Here is a 13,235-nt window from a genome sequence, read left to right on the forward strand (position 1 = left end):
ATTGCCAGTTGTATCCTTTTCCACATTAGTATTTACTATTCAATTCAGCCCATTGAGTTGACTCTGCCATTCATTCAGATCACAATTATTCTGGTAAACATTTACTCCACTTTTCTGCCATTGTCCCATAATCCTCAGTAATCCTCAATTCGCTTACTGATTAAAACAAACACTATCTCAGCCTTGAATGCACATAACAACCCAGGCTCAACAGCCCTTTTAGTATCAAGTTCCACAGATTTACTGCCCTCAGGAGAAATTCCTATCTGTCCTAAACATGCAATCTCTTATTTGGAGGTTACTTCCTCTGGTCCCAGACTCACCCACTTTCCCACGTCCAGCCTGTCAAGTCTCCTCAGAATCTTGTTCGTGACAATAAGGTTACCTCTAATTCTTCTAACTTCTAATAAGCACAGGCCCAACCTATTCAGTTCTCCTCATAAGACATTCTTTCCATCCCTGATATCATCATGGTCAACCATCTCTGGACTGCCTCCAATGCCAATATATCTTTCCTCAGTTTAGGGTCCTAAACTGTTCATAGTATTCACTTGTGGCCTGACTAGGGCCTTACAAAGGTTCACTATAACCTTTCTACATTTATACTCTGTTGAAAAGGCCAAACTCCCATTTGCCTCCCTATTACTTACTGAAATTGGATGAAGAGATTCGTGGATGTGATTCCAAATCCCTCTAAAGTTTTCTCCATTTAATATTCAGTTCTTCACCTCCTGACAAACTGCATGACCTCATTTTCCCATCTGCCAAGCTTTCGTTCATTTGCTTAACCTGTCTATATCCCTCTCCAGATATCTAATGTCATCCTCACCACCTGCTTTCACATCAACTGTCTCTTCTGCAATAGTACATTCACTTTACTTATCCAAGTAATTCGTATACATATTGTAAATAATGTTGACCCCAGCGCTGATCCCTGTGGTACACCACAAGTTACAAGTTGCCATCCTGAACATGCCCCTTACCACAACTGTGGTAGTTAGCCAATCCTCTATCCATGCTAACATTCAGCCTCCAACACCCTGGGCTCTTTGCTTACTATTTCATGAGATGTGAATATCATTGGCTGTGCCAACAACTCTTTCCAAACTGACCTTGAAAAGGTGGTGCTGAGCTGCCTCTTAAATTGCTTCACAAACATGGTGTGGTCTGCAACAATGTTCAGGAGTGAGTTCCAGCATTTTGGTCAATAACAAAGAAGCAATGCGATATATCTTGCAGTCAGAATCCTGTGTTCACACTTCTCTGTTCTTGGTGGTTGAGGTCATGGCTTGGAAGATGCTTTTGAAGAACCACCACTCATGCAATCAAGCCAGACTGACAGATTCAGACTCTGCCATTTGATTTTCCTCATCAATCTACATTCTTTCCAGCCGTGTTTCAGTCTCAAACTGCCACGCAATGCCTTCTGTTACGGCTTAAAGGTAAGAATACACAAGGTAATCAATCATATTTTGGGTTGTATAAATCTTAGCCTGCCAGAATTATTTTCTTCGACTTGAATTAAACTGGGTGACTGCATGAAATGGTTTGTTGCTCAGACTTGAATCATCATGCTCAAGGAGACAGTGCCAATAATATCATTAAACTCCTTTTTTTGTTAAAAAAGGACAAGCCCTTGATTTATTTTTACACCGTACTGGTATTCCCACCTGCACATTCAATGTCAAACTCAGACATCATAAATGAAATTACAACATTAATTTTGTCTTACAATAATCCAACAAACAAATTGATAGCACACAATGAATACCAAGGCTGATTAATGTGAAATTAAATTTGACCGAAAATGTAAAATTGAGATGAGAGATAACAAATGGGGGAAGGGCAGAAGGTAAGAAATGCAGCATCATAGAAGGTGTTCCTCCAGGGAGTGTATTTTACCAACTACAACTGCTCAATATAAACAAACACTCTGACATGATCCTCCGGTTTTAATGTAAACCATACCCCCATACAGTAGGTACCATTTAAATAAGTTAATAGATACAAGCCTTGAGTAAATGCAGCCTCCAGCCGGACCCCCCGCTTCTTGGAGCTCGGACCTTCCTCCAGCTCCGGGGGGTTGTTGAGCTCCTGGGCTCCGGCCGCCGCCGAAGAAGCCGCGGGCGCCGGCTCTCTCTCCTCCACCGCCGACAGTTTTAATTTGTTTTCCCGTTCACCCGGTAACCGGCACCTCTTGTTTGAAAAGTTCCGACTTTAATGTGAAATGTATTTTAAAGGTATTTTCTGAGGTAAACGATGCCTGTCTGCCCCCCTCCCTCCGTCAGAAACCGCAGCCTCACGCCGCCGTCTTTGTTTTTCTCCTGCGCGCCTATATTGGGAAAAAACCTACCCAGGTAAGTTTGCGCTACACCAGCTTCCGGGTCCGCTCCGCGATTTTTTCGAAAAAGATATTTAAATTTAAACCGTGAAACAAACGTAACCGCGTCTACAAACAGACACCGCCAAACAGCCCTTACCTGCTCCGCGGAGAGAGTGAGGATTGTTCACTCGTTTGTGGGTGTTGGGATGATTGCTTCTGCGGTTAAGTATTTGGTTTGCGTGTGTTGTTTTTCTGTCGACGCTAGTTTGAAGTTCCCCATTGACTGTTCGCTCTACTGTGACATCTAGGAATGGCACTTTGTTGCTGTTCTCCTCCTCTTCAAACCAGGAGCTCCCCTCAGGCCACAGTCTCACCACTTGGAACACCAGTATACAGACTAGTCAAAGACCTCCACTGAAGACTAAAACACCAAGTCGAAGACTCACGCCACTCCAGTTACTCCATCCAAGAATTCTTGAACACCAAAGACAACAAGATAGAAGAGGATGGAATAATACTGTCCTTTGGCATACAGCCCTGTTCACATCCATTAACATCAACGTGACCAAAGAAAACTGAAGACACTACTTGAAGAACCAAAGACACAAACACCAAACAGCACCAACTTCATCAGCAAAGATAACACTGTCAAGCTCGTGGAGCTGTGCCTTACCTCCCACTTCCTATTCAGTAACAAGACTAACAAACAAATCAACGGAGCACCCATGAAACCACCAATATCAGGATTCCTAACAGAAGCAATAATGCAGAGTTTCGAACAAACAGCCCTTCCAAAGATCCAACCCAAACTTTGGGTCGGCTACAGTGATGACACTTTTGTCATCACAACGTGAAACAACTTAGAGGAAACCTACAACACCATCAACAATCTCCTTACTGACATAAAATTCACAAAAGAGGAGAACAACAAAAAGTGCTGTTGTTCTAGATGTCACAGTAGAGCGAACAGTCAATGGTAAATTCAAAACAGCGTCTACAGGAAACAACACACGCGAACCAAGTACTTAAGCTGTAGAAGCAATCATCCCAACACATACAAACAAATCTGCATCAGGATGCTATTTCAACGAGCTACTTCACACTACAGCACCCAGGAATAACGAAGATCGGGAAACAACGATACAGCGCATTTAAGAAGAATGGATAGCCTGTAGACCCGCTGAAAATTGCTTCCCTGACCGGGAATCGAACCCGGGCCGCGGCGGTGAGAGCGCCGAATCCTAACCACTAGACCACCAGGGAGACATAGACCTGTTTTGTAGCTCTGCTACAAAGAGAGAGACCTGGTCTCTCTCCAGGTTTGATAATCAGTTAAAAGACCACTCACACACGGAATGTGTTCTGTCTCTTGTCACTGCAAATGGGATGTTGCTATTTCAGGCTGTGTATCCGCTTACAGCTCTTCCCACAGTCAGTTCACTGCGACACTCTCACTCAGGTCTGTGTGCCTCAGTCTCACTGATGTTTGAAACCTTTTGAAGCAGACAGGGCAGCAGAGAAATAATAAATCCTGACAGATTCAAAGGCTGATGATGATTGTCTCTATCAGATCTTGTTTTGATATTTCTGGCTGCAAATCCTTCCCTTTCTCATATCCTGTAAAAGGAGATTACAGGAAGCATCACCATCTGCACAGGATAGAAATTCAAAATAGACAATTCAGCCCATTGAATCTGCTCCACCATTTATTACCATAATGTCTAATATTATAATCCAAAAATCCACATTCATGCCTTATTATTGATTCACTTATTGCCTAAAATTCTGCCCACCATCTGCCTTGACTATACTTAGTGATAGAAATTCAATAGCCCTGTCATTCATTGCCCTCTGAGAGAAGATATCCACCTCATCTCCATCATAAGTATGCGGACACTTAAGATTAGAGGCTATTCCTTCTGGTCTGAGACTCTCCCAAAAATGAACACTACCTTTTTGGCAACTAACCTTTCAGGCCCACTAAGATTCTGATCTTTATTCAAGATCTCCTCTCATTCTTCCAAACTCGAACGAATGCTCAACTAAGCTTCTCAACATTGCATCATTTGCAAACACGTCAATTCCCAGGATTAATTTTGAGAACGCTCTCTCAGCAGCTTCCAGTGTTTTGGTCATCTCCTCTACTTCGAGGGACCAGAAGTAGAAAACACACAAGTTACAGCATAATAAAAGAATGATAAAGAATAGACATTTTTCTAGCAGCAATTCGAAGTTGTGCAAAAAATTTCAGATAGAAAAAGAGTCCAATCATACAGTGTTAAGGAGTCAGATGGCTTGGGGGAAGAAACTGTTGCACAATCTGGTCGTGAGAGACTGAATTGGGAGGTGGGTTGGGGGGGCGGAGAAGTTGGAGTTCCTCGCTGCCACATAATTGTGTGCCTCAAACTATGCATAAAAAGTTGTTCAACTCATCCAGCAGTGGGGAGGCACCACCAGCGCAACCAGACAATGCTGTTCGGTGGGTCATGATGGCCTGGATGGCCTTCCACACGCTCAGTTTATCACTGCTGTCCTGAAAGTGGCTGTGTATTTTTTGTGTGTATGCACATTTTGACTCTTTGATGCCCGGGTCAGGTTGGCCCTCACTGTTGTTAGGCCCGCCTTGTCATCTGCTATGAAGGTAGAATCGCAGGTCCTCAGCACTGCACACACCTTTGCAGTCATTCATGGCTTCTGGTTGGGGCAAGAAGTGATGGTCTTGGACAAAATGACACCGTCAATACACTTGCTAACGTAGGAAATAGCCGACACCATGTACTCCTCTAAATTGATGGAATCGCTATCATTTGTCATCTCCCTGAACACCCACCAGTCAGTGCGCTCAAAACAGTCTTGAAGAGCAGAAATGGCTCCACCTGGCCTGGTTTTACCTGCTTCAGAACCGGTCTGACACGCCTGTATACTGGGATTAGCATAACAGAGATGTGCTCTGAGGAGCTGAGGTAGGGCAGGGATATCAGTTTAACCCCAGAATGAGAAAAGAAATTGAAAAGGATGGGAAGGGTGTAGAAAGAAAGTGCCGTACTCACAGATGTTGGACAGAGGAAGGAAGTTGCAGTCTGGGGTGAAGCTCTATCTTCATTCAGAGAAGTAGTAGCAGCTTCCCGAGCTCATTTAGACAATAGGTGAGCTCTGATTGGCAGGAGGACCAGACTCCTTTCTGGTTCTCCAGGGTTTGCAATTGGTCAGTCGACAAGTATGGTTCATGTCTTTGTGCGACGTACGGGCCGTTGGCCAAAAGGACCTAGAACACAGCGACATTACCGGTCGGCGCTGCAATTCCTATTGGCTCCTTCAGGACGCCCCGCCCTCCATCGTGAACGTCACAACGCGGGTCGAGGCCAGTTTCAGAGGGAAACTCCCTCCCTCTGGGAAACATCTGCGAACAAATCAATGTCTCCCCTTTCCATTCGTCATCCTGGCTTGGAGACGGGGAATGAGAGGGGGAGGTGTAAAACTATTCAATATAGCAGCTGGAAAAAGAGGAAGTTAATCAAATAGAAGGGGTTTCAGATTCTCTCAGTCTCTCAAGGCTTTCAGATCCGCAAGGCATTTATCAGGACTGGAACTTGAGAAGGGACAGAGATCTATCGAGTGTTATTAAATGGTGATATATTCAATGTGCTAGCCTCTGAGATTCAAATACAATTATCTGTTGTATTTTTGTCCTTTAGTTTTGTCATATACTTCCAATTATAGAATTATTGAAGGGAACAGTAAGTGACCATTGGACAGAGACCTCCCAATTCATATACTCAATGCTCTGACCAATATAGGGCTAATTTCTCTGGAGTGTCAGAGGGTGAGGGGTGACATTATACAGGTTTATAAAATCATGAGGGGCATGGATAGGGGAAATAGACAAGATTTTTTTTCCCTGGATGGGGGAGTCCAGAACTAGCAGGCATAAGTTTACGGTGAGAAAAGGGACCTAAGGGGCAACTTTTTCACGCAGAGGGTGGTGCATGTATGGAATGCGCTATTAAAGGATGTGGTGGAGGCTGCTACAATGACAACATTCAACATGGCATCTGGATGGGTATATGAATAGGAAGGGTTCGAGAGATATGGGCCAAGTGCTGGCAAATGGGACTAGTTTAGGTTTGGATGTCTAGTCAGCATGGACAATTTGGAATGAATGGTCTGTTTCCGTATGTACATCTCCATGCTTCTAAGGCTCTATGACTCTCCCTAGAGCTCAAACCCTCCAAGCCTGGCAACATCCTTGCACATCTTTTCTGAACCCTTTCAACTCTAACATCCTTCTGACAGCAAGAAAGCCAGAATTGAACACAATATTTCAGAAGTGGCCTCACCAATTTGGGATAACTGGTCAGCATGGATGAGTTGGACGAAAAGGTCCGTTTCCATGCGGTTAGGTTCTGTGACTCTATGGTAGGGATATAACCCATGTCTGCATTCCCTTCTCCATCCTGCCATTTGTGGTGTGGCCCGGCCCCGGGAACATCAGTGGGTCACACAGACCATGACAATTTCAAAAATACCTCCAAAAGCCACCAGGATTGTAAGACATTATCAGAAACTCTCATTGTTCCAATTTGTTCAACCTTCAGTAATGGACAAGCATTCTCTGTTTCCCATGTTATCGTCCTGACAGCTTCCTGGGGAAGGGACAAACTGGAGCCAATCTTTCCATGGGATTGATTTCTTCACAGAGTCAAACATGACAGGTCTACATCTCCCGACTCCACTGCATGTTCCAAATCAGTAAGTGTGTCTTAATAGGTGCTCAACTGACCAGTGAATGTAAGCACTCTTGAGTATTAATAGTCGAGAGTGTATTGCTGGAAAAGGACAGCAGGTCAGGCAGCATCCCAGGAGCAGGAGAATCGATGTTTTGGGCATAAGCCCTTTATCAGGATCGATGTTCAGGCAGAAGCCCTTCATCAGGATCAGCTATTCCTCAGAACTGCCTATGGAACCATCTGATCTCACATGGACTCCGGACCACATTCAGCCCAACACAGTTTGAACCTGATCAGGATACCCAGTGCACCTACAAATTCAAAACCTTCAGCAACAATTCTCTTTCCGGATCCTATGCTCCATGCTATCAGCCATGCACCGCCACCTACTTTACCTGCAGTCAGTCCAGCCTCAGCAATACTCCCCTTCCTCTTGAATACTAATACAAGTCACACCCACAAAGAATCCAAACGTGCTCTGCTTGGTGTGACTGGATTGGTGTCTGAGCAGACGGGATGACTGACTAAATCCCTTTCCGCACTTGGAGCAGGTGAAAGGCCTTTACCCAATGTGAACCTGCTGGTGTCTCTGCAACTGGAATAATCTGTGAATCCCTTACCATACACAGACCAGGAGAACGGTCTATCCTCAGTGTGGATGCGCCTGTGCGCCAGCAGAATGGATGAATGGCTAAACCCTTTCCCACAGACGACGCAGGTGAACACCCTCTCCCTGGTGTGAATGTGCCGGTTTGTCTGCAGGTCAGAGGAGTTAGTGGATCCCTTCCCACACTTGGACCGAGTGAATGACCTCTCCCCAGTGTGAACCTGCTGGTGGTTCACCAGGGTGGATAAATGAATGAACGCCTTCCTGCACATGGAGCAGGAGAACAGTCTCTTCCTGGTGTAAACTCGAAGATGCATAAGCAGGGCAGACAAATTAATGAATACCTTCATGCAGACACAGCAGCAGGATGGTCTCTTCCCTGGTATGGACCTATTGTTGGATCAGCAAGGTGGATGATTGGGTGAATCCGTTCATGCACTTAGAGCAGGCGAACGGCCTCTCTCCGGTGTGAGCCGGCTGGTGGGTCACCAGGGTGATAAATAAAAGAACTCCTTCCCACACACGAAGCAGATGAAAGGTCTTTTCCTCGTGAAACTCTACCGGTGGATCACCAGGGTGGATAAATGAATGAAGCCCTTGCTGCACATGGAATAGGTAAATGGCTGCTCCCCGGTGTGACCATGGCAATGACGTTCAAGCAAAGATGGAATTTTGAATTCCTTCCCACAGTCCTCACATTTCCACGGTTTCTCTATGATGTGGGAATCCATGTCTCTGTCCAGCTTTGACAACTGTTTGAAGCACCACTCACACATGGAACGTGTTAAATCTCTTGCCACTGCCATTCATCAGGCTTACTTTCCAATTAAGAAGATCATGCATGTCCTGCTGTAGTGTTAACTTCATTTGCTACCTGTACTCAATAACCTTTCATTCCCTGTCACTCAAAATTCAGTTCAGTTCAGCCTTAAATACATTCAAAGAGCCTGTCTCTATTACTCTCTGTGTGGGAGCATTGCAATAAAGAAGAGAGAATAAATTCCTCACTCTGCCTGATATGGGAAAGCCCTTATTAATAATCTGTGTCATCGAGTTCTAGATTCTCTGACAAGGAAGCATTTTATTGGCATCTATCCTGACAAGCCTCCCCTCCTCAGAAAGTGCCGTACTCACATGTTGGACAATGGAAGGAAGTTGCAGTCCGGAATGAAGCTCTATCTTCATTCAATTTCAGAGTAAAACTCCCTCCTCTAGACAACACCGAGGAGCAAAGCAATGTCTCCCCTTTTCCATTCTTCATCTTGGGAGGGAGAGATGGGGGAAAACTGTTCACTGATTGCAACTGCAGTGAATCCAGGGAGGGACAAGACACTGCAAAGGTGCTCAGATGCTCTCTGTCCCTCTTAAATGTATTTTCACTTTTTTCCTTAATTTGGCACATTCATTTGAATACAATTTGCACCCTAGAAATGGATAGCTTCTTTCCTCACGTACACAAATAAAGGGGTAGTTTCTCATGGAACTGAGCAGCATTTAAGGGATTAGCACATTGTTATAAACAGTACATATGTGTTGCTTCACTTTGAGTATATCTATTATTATTCACTGTTGTAAAATTTTAATGGCTAATATGTTTCACCTTCTAATAACATTCTATATTTCTTGTCATCTTTTTCATTTAATAGAATAGAAGGAAGTTATTCAGCAACTTAAATGGCTTTCTTTTCTCAAGCGGCCTTGATATTTTATTTTCATGTCCTTGATTCAGCTCCCTTTGCAGCATCTTTGACAGCATTTTGTTCTATGTCATTGTGTATGGAGGAAAGCTTCACTTAGGTGATTCTTAAGGCTGGCTGACTGCATGACAGTTTTCAGTTTTGGTGTCCTGGATAACGTGTGATCAGAAGGCATCTGGCAGTTTATAGGAATTTGGTGCCGATGCTATGTTCATTTAACAGCACACTTACTTTGTTAATTTTTCTGAAGGATATCAATTGAAAGACCAGGGTTGAACAAGGGAACCACATTTGCTATCCTCCAGTCTTCTGGCACTATTCCTGTAGACAACAAGGACATAAAAATCAAGGCCAATTGCTCTGCAATCTCCTCCCTTGCTTTCCAGAGAATCCTAGGATAAATGCCATCAGGCCCAGGGGACCTATATATTTTCACCCTTTCCAGAATTTCCAATACCTCTTCCCTACATACTTCAAAGCTATCCATTCTAATTAATTGTGACTCAATATTCACATCCGCAACAATGTCCTGTTCCTCAGTGAATACTGACAAAAAGTATTCATTCAGTGTCTCCCCAATCTCTTCAGCCTCCACGCGCAACTTCCCACATCTATGCATGACTGGACCTTTTCCTACCCTAGTCATTCTTTTATTCCTAACATACCTATAGAAAGCCTTTGGGTTTTCCCTAATCCTACCAACCAAGGACTTTTCATGTCCCCTCCTTGCTGTTCTTAACTCTCTCTTTAGATCCTCCCTGGCTACCTTATAAACTTCAATCACCCCAATTGAACCTTCACGCCTCATCTTTACATAGGCCACCCTCTTCACTTTAACAAGGGATTCCAATTCATTATTAAACCACAGCTCCCTTACACTACCCTTTACTCCCTGCCTGACAGGTACATACTTATCAAGGACACTCAATAGTTGCTCCTTGAACAAGCTCCACATATCGATTGTGCCCTTCCCTTGAAGCCTACTTTTCCAAGCCACGCATCCTAAGTCATGCCTCACCGCATCATAATTTCCCTGCCCCCAGCTATAACTCTTGCCCTGCAGTGCACACGTATCCCTCTCCATCACCAGAGTAAAAATCACCGAATTGTGGTCACTGTCCCCAAAGTGCCCACCTACCTCCAATTCTAATACCTGGCCTGATTCGTTACCCAGAACCAAATCCAGTACGGCCTCACCTCTTGTTGGCCTGTCAACATATTGTGTCAGGAAACCCTCCTGAACCCATTAGACAAACACCGACCTAGCTAACGTACTCGAGCTATAGCTTTCCCAGTCAATATCTGGAAAGTTAAAGACCCCCATAACAACCATCCTATTACTCTCACTCTTCTCCTGAATCATCCTCGCAATCCTTTCTTCTATGTCTCTCGGACTATTAGTAGGTCTGTAGAAAACTCCTAACAGGGTGACCTCACCTTTACTATTTCTAACCTCAGCCCAAACTTCCTCAAGTGGCGAGTCTTCATCCATCGTCCTTTTACCGCTGTAATACTATCCTTGACAAGCAATGCCACACCTCCTCTCTTTTACCCCCACCTCTGACCCTACTAAAGCATTTAAACCCTGGAACCTGCAACAGTCAGTCCTACCCATGTCTCAGTAATAGCCACAACATCGAAATCCCAGGTACCAACCCACGCTGCAAGTTCACCTACATTATTTCGTATACTTCTCGCATTGAAGTATATACACTTCAAGTCACATTCCTGTTTAGAGGCACCCTCCTTCGAGATTGATGCCATGTTCCTAACCTCCCTATACTCAAGGTCCTGCACCCTAAAGCTACAGTCTAGGTACCCATACCCCTGCAGAGTTAGTTTAAACCCCCCAAAAGAGCACTAGCAAACATCCCCCAAGGATACTGGTGCCCCTCAGGTTCAGGTGTAGACTATCCTGTTTATATAGTTCCCACCTTCCCCAGAAAGAAGCCCAGTTATCCAGATACCGGAATCCCTCGCTCCTGCACCATCACTGTAGCCAAGCATTTAACTGTTCTCTCTCACTATTCCTCGACTCGCTATCACGTGGCACGGGTAACAAACCAGAGACAACAACTCTGTTTGTTCTAACTCTGAGCTTCCAACCTAGCTCCCTGAAAGCCTGCCTACCATCCTCATCCTTCTACCTACCTATGTCTTTGGGGCCAACGTGGACTACGACTTCAGGCTGCTCCCCCACCCCCTTCAGGACCCGGAAAACACGATCAGAGACGTCACTTACCCTTGCACCTGGGAGGCAACATACCAGTCATGAGTCTCTCTCGCCCCCACAAAACTGCCTATCTGTGCACCAAACTATCGAGTCCCCAATAACTATTGGTCTGCTCTTCTCCAAACTTCCCTTCTGAGCAACAGGAACAGGCTCCGTGCCAGAGGCCTGAACCCCATTGCTTACCGCTGGTAAGTCACCCCCCCACCCCACAATTATCCAAAATGGTATACTTGTTCATGAGTGGAACGACCGCAGGGGGTCGCTGCACTGGCTGCTTTCTCCAAGTTCCCCTCACTGTCACCCATCTGTCTGCAATCTTTGGAATTACTGGTTCCCTAAAGTTCTGATCTATGACCCCCTCCGCCTCCCGAATGATTCGAAGTTCATCCAACTCCAGGCTCCAGTTCCCGAACACAGTCTTGGAGGAGCTCTTCCTGCAAGTGTAATCAGCAGGGACGACCATGTCATCCCTCATCTCAAACATGTCGCAAGAGGAACATTGCACTGCATTCACGGCCATCCCACTAAATGTAACTTTTAAAAAATGCTAGTTCTAAAGAATAGAACCAGCAAAACGCAGCACTTACCTGCTTACCACAACGGGTCTTATTATCAGGTTAGAGGAGGAGGGCGGGGGGGAGGCACTACCCACGTAGTGCCTGGGGTCCCTCTCCTGCGCGCCTTTACAGGGAAAAAAAACCTACCCAGGTAAGCTTGCGCTACACCAGCTTCTGGGTCCGCTCCGCGCTTTTTTCCCTATAAAGGCGCGCAGGAGAGTCGCGGAGATGTGACTTGACTCTCTAGTCTCCCCAATGTTCTCGAGATCGGTGGAAGTCTTCTTACTGCCGCAGCCCGGGTACGATTCCCGGGCAGAGAGGAAATTTTCAGCAGAGCTACTGGAATGAATCTACGTCTCCCTGGTGGTCTAGTGGTTAGGATTTGGCGCTCTCACCGCCGCGGCCCGGGTTCGATTCCCGGTCAGGGAAGCAGTTTTCAGCGGGTCGACGGGCTATCCAATCGTCTTAAATGCGCTGTACGGTTGTTTATTGATCTTCGTCGTTCCTGGGTGCTGCAGAGTGAAGTAGCTCGTTGAAATGGCATCCTGATGCGGATTTGTTTGCATGTGCTGGGATGATTGTTTCTGCAGCTATAAACGAGTGAACAATCCTCACTCTCTCGGCGGAGCAGGACAGGGCTGTTTGGCAGTACCTGTTTGTAGACGCGGTTACGTTTGTTTAACAGTTTAAATTTAATTTTTTGTATCCATTGCTCCTGATGCGATCTCTATAACATTGGGGAGACTGGAGAGTCAAGTCACATCCCCGGGACTCGCCTGCGCGCCTTTCTTGGAAAAAAGCGCGGAGCGGACCCAGAAGCTGGTGTAGCTCAAGCTTACCTGGGTAGGTTTTTTTTCCTGTAAAGGCGCGCAGGAGAGGGACCCCAGGCACTACGTGGGTAGTGCCTCCCACCCGCCCTCCTCCTCTAACCTGATAATAAGACCCGTTGTGGTAAGCAGGTAAGTGCTGCGTTTTGCTGGTTCTATTCTTTAGAACTAGCATTTTTTAAAAGTTACTTTTAGTGGGATGGTAGTGAAGGCAGTGCAATGTTCCTCTTGCGACATGTTTGAGGTGTGGGATGCCACGGTCGT

The 13,235-nt window shown here is 45.4% G+C and overlaps 2 non-coding genes across 2 annotated transcripts; one reads left to right on the forward strand and one right to left on the reverse strand.

Annotated features, from left to right (window-relative positions):
• Nucleotides 1–3,514: 3,514 nt before the first annotated feature.
• On the reverse strand, nt 3,515–3,586 carry trnae-cuc (transfer RNA glutamic acid (anticodon CUC)). The gene has a single exon. It is a non-coding gene; the product is annotated as a tRNA-Glu (tRNA).
• Nucleotides 3,587–12,501: 8,915 nt separating this feature from the next.
• trnae-cuc (transfer RNA glutamic acid (anticodon CUC)) lies at nt 12,502–12,573 on the forward strand. Its single transcript has one exon. It is a non-coding gene; the product is annotated as a tRNA-Glu (tRNA).
• Nucleotides 12,574–13,235: the final 662 nt, after the last annotated feature.

The sequence above is a fragment of the Hemiscyllium ocellatum genome, assembly GCF_020745735.1.
Source record: "Hemiscyllium ocellatum isolate sHemOce1 chromosome 27 unlocalized genomic scaffold, sHemOce1.pat.X.cur. SUPER_27_unloc_36, whole genome shotgun sequence".
Lineage (NCBI taxonomy): Eukaryota > Metazoa > Chordata > Chondrichthyes > Orectolobiformes > Hemiscylliidae > Hemiscyllium > Hemiscyllium ocellatum.